This window comes from Stereum hirsutum (assembly GCF_000264905.1).
Source record: "Stereum hirsutum FP-91666 SS1 unplaced genomic scaffold STEHIscaffold_8, whole genome shotgun sequence".
In the NCBI taxonomy this organism is placed as follows: Eukaryota; Fungi; Basidiomycota; class Agaricomycetes; order Russulales; family Stereaceae; genus Stereum; species Stereum hirsutum.
In genome coordinates, this window is record NW_006763138.1 from 422,993 (window position 1) to 427,410 (window position 4,418).

Sequence of the window (4,418 nt, forward strand, 5' to 3'; positions counted from 1 at the left end):
CCCCACAATTGATGCAGAAGCATTTTGACTGATGTTGCACCGTAGATCGACTTCCCAAACATCAAACTATATTGTCCAATCATTGCTTCAACATTACCAAACATTCTAACCATGGTAATACCCCCAGGGTAGATATTCTCCTCCTCCCCCCCCTAGACGCCGCACCACTACCAATGAGATGGTCGCTGTTTTTGGGCCCCGAGTGGTGCCCATAGTTAAGTTTTGATGTCCGCCCACCCGTGACAGCAAAAACCAGGTAAATCGAACCGTTGTATCTGAAGTTCTGGCCTCCCGACCCCCTGTAACCTCGCTGGGGCAATATCTTTCTAACCGTTTACGCTATAACTTTGGAACGAATGGACTGATTCCTTCAAAAATTGATTTTGAGCGTCCTATACATTTATAAATGTTTGTCAAATAGTCAGAACCCCCAAAATCGGGCTCCTTCATGTTGGCGAAATCACCTCGCCGATTTACATTTTATACGCTGATTCCATTGAAACGACACCCAGCAATGCAATTCATTCATTCTAAATCACAAAACTCGCAAAGTTACCAAAACACTCCCAAAACACCCCCTAACCCCCTAACAAACCAGAAACCAGCACCTGCTAGGCCTACCCTAGCATCCCTACTATTATTTCCCTATTTTCCCCGATTTTTATCGCACCTAATACTACCCCAGTACACCCAGTATTGTCCCCAGTACCCAAAATCCAGCCAACACCCACCCAATTCATGTATACAGCGCCCTACCAGCCTGCTACCCATCTACCCCCACCCCCTACCCATTTTCCTACCCCCTATCCAGTACCCCAGCACCCCATCCCCGCCCTAGCAACCCCTACCGGGTCCCCAACCCGCCCCTAGAGCCCACGCGGTCACCCAAAAGCCAGCTAACCAGCCGGGCCAAAGCACTACAGGTTGGGCCACATCTAAAATGAACATTCTGGTGCCACACCTTCGAGCACAAAGCAGCCTACCCATTTTTATCCTTTTTGGGACATTCTGAACCCGGCATTTATCATGAAAAACAAAACAAGCAATGCAGATATTTGTTGATGTCCCAATTTGGCCGGTACAGTACAGGCTTTCTGGCAGTATGTGGCAGTGCAGGGAAGACCCGTGAAACATTACAATGGAGCTGGATGGGTTAACCATGCAACATTATAATGAGGCTACAGGCCCTGGTGGAAAGCGTTGGAGGAGAAGATGGCGGCTCTGATGGAGGAGCATGAGAAGATCAAGGCGGCTTTTTAGAGGACGACCTGTACATAGCTGTAAACAGGTCAGGGCGTAAAGACGGACTGAAGACCCCCTTTTCCATTTTTGATTCTGTTTCTATTTCTTTCAATTCTCAAGGACAATGTCTCACAGGCAGATCGGGTAATGCCCCTGCTTTAGTTAGTTCCAATTCTTTTGATATTCTTGACTCGGATTGTGCTTTGAACAATGAGGGCGCAACCCCTCCTTTTATGTACACTATTCGGGATTCAACTCCCACTTTCATATCATCTTCCACTTTTGATAAAAATACTAGACAAAAATCTTTCTATAAAAATAACGAAAACATTAAAAAACCAAGTAGCCCGAATCCAACACCAAAACAACAAGTTCCGGATGGAGGTTATTTGGCAGAATACATTTCTTCTTCTTACGTTGTTGGTTCTTTTCATTCTGGTCATTTATATATTCCTGTTATTCTTGGGGGTCTGAATAAATCGATACGAGCCACAGCTATGGTCGATTCGGGGGCAACGTGTCTCTTCATGAACAAGAGATACGCGGAGCGCAATAGGATGTTGCTGCATGAACTACCATGCCCAATTTATGTACGCAACATCGATGGAACGCCTAACCAGGCCGGAGCAATGACCCACTATGTACGGGTACAGCTAACCGCTGGTGACTACAAGGAGTGGGTAGAGTTCTTGATTACGAACCTATCTGCAGAAGATATGATCCTTGGGCTTCCATGGCTTCGAAGAGTAAACCCTGAGATCGACTGGGAGACAGGTCGGGTAGGAGTGAAGGAAGAGGTGACGGATTATGAGATAGGAGTGGATGATGACGGAGGAGAGGATGAGGAGGAGGAGACGGTGTACAAGATCAATGCATCTAGAACAATCCGCAAGCGCTGGGTGAAAGATGGAATCACTGACACAATATCCGACGAAGTCTGGTGCTGCGCTAGCTATACTCACAGCCAACGTATTGCTGAGGAGGCAGCTAAAGCAAAGAGCGAAGCACCTAAGACGTTTGAAGAGATAGTACCAGAACCCTATAGAGGTTTCAAAAAGGTCTTCTCTGAGGAAGAAAGTCAGCGATTGCCAGAGCACCAGCCTTGGGATCACAAGATCGATCTGAAACCAGACGCTCCAGATACGCTACGGTCAAAGGTGTACCCTATGTCGTACAATGAAGAACAGGAACTAGACAAATTCCTGAAGGAACAGATGGACAAGGGATATATTCAACCATCGAAATCCCCTATGTCATCACCTGTATTCTTCATCAAGAAAAAGGACGGAAAATTGTGATTAATTCAGGACTACAGAAAGCTCAATGAGTATACTGTAAAGAATCGCTATCCGCTCCCTCTTGCACAAGACATCATAAACCGTTTGCGTGGAGCCAAGGTTTTCTCGAAGATGGATGTACGGTGGGGCTACTACAATATTCGTATTGCAGAAGGGGATGAATGGAAAGCGGCATTCACCACAAGCCGTGGACTATTCGAACCTAATGTAATGTTCTTCGGACTCACGAATGCCCCTGCCACATTCCAAGCACTTATGAACACTATCTTTGCGGACTTAGTAGCACAAGGAAAGGTCGCTGTTTACCTCGACGATATACTTGTGTTCACAGAAACTCTAGAAGAGCACAGGGAAATCGTACGAGAAGTACTCAGTCGTCTAGAAAAACATGACCTTTACCTACGTCCGGAGAAGTGCGAATTCGAGAAAGATTCAGTTGAATACTTAGGTCTTGTCATACAGAAGGGACAGGTCTCTATGGACCCCGCCAAAGTTAAGGCAGTATCAGAATGGCCTACACCACGAAACTTGAAAGATGTTAGAAGTTTCGTAGGCTTTGCCAATTTCTATAGGAGATTCATCAAGGACTTCTCTAAAATTGCACGTCCTTTGCATGATCTTACTAAGAAAGATACTCCTTGGCGATGGGACATAGAGGAGCAGAACACCTTCGACAAGCTTAAGGCAGTGTTTACCAGCGAGCCAGTCTTGGCAATGTGGTCACCAGACTCGGAGACTCGTGTGGAAACAGATGCATCTGGATCAGCGACTGGAGGAGCGTTGTTGCAGAAGAAGGAGGATGGGTTGTGGCACCCAGTGGCATATCGGTCAGAGTCTATGACAGAAGCTGAGCGCAACTACGAGATATATGATCGCGAAATGCTAGGCATAGTGCGAGCTCTCAAAGATTGGCGTCACTTCTTAGAAGGACTACCGGAACCGTTTATGATCCACACCGACCACTTGAACCTAGAGCATTGGAAATCCCCTCAGAATCTAAACAGGAGGCAAGCACGTTGGCATTTGTACTTGAGTCGGTTCGATTATTGTATCGTTCACAAACTGGGCAAGACAATGCACCTCTCTGATCCGCTCTCTCGGCAGTTCGAAGTCAAGGACTCCGAAGACAATCAAGGGATAACCATGCTCAAACTAGAACACTTCATACATAGTGCGACAGTAGCTCTAAGCGAAACAGACTTAGAACGAAGGATACGCGAAGCTAGCATTAGGGAGGCAGAAGTCCTATCTACACTTAAAAGCATGATTCGCTCTTCGCCACAGTCGTTAGCAAGAGGAGTCCCGGACTGGGAGGAAATAGATGGCCTTACATATTATCAGGACAGGCTCTATATCCCGAAAGACGGAGACTTGCGAACAGAGGTTCTGAAATTGGTTCATGACCATCCAGCTGCAGGACATCCAGGTCGAAATGCCACATATGAACTCGCTTCAGAGCAGTTCTGGTGGCCTGGAATGTCAGCAATGGTGGCCAAGTATGTGGAAGGTTGCGATAGGTGCGCAAGGATGAAGGAGTCAATACGGCCGACGAGGTCGGTTGTCCCACTAGAAGTACCAACTCGACCCTGGGAGGTAGTCGGCATAGACCTTATTGGTCCATTACCAGAGTGTCAAGGATATAATGCAGTCCCGACATATGTCGACCACTACACTGGACAAGTCAGACCAGTTCCTACCAGAACAGAAGTAACAGCAGAAGGAGTCGGAGATTTACACTTCAAACATATCTTCCCAGACTTTGGTCTGCCGAAGAAGTTTGTCTCCGATAGAGGACCACAGTTCGCCTCTAGAGCTATGAGAGCATTGTTGAAACGACTCGGGATAGAAGGAGGTCTTACAACTGCCTACCACCCTCGT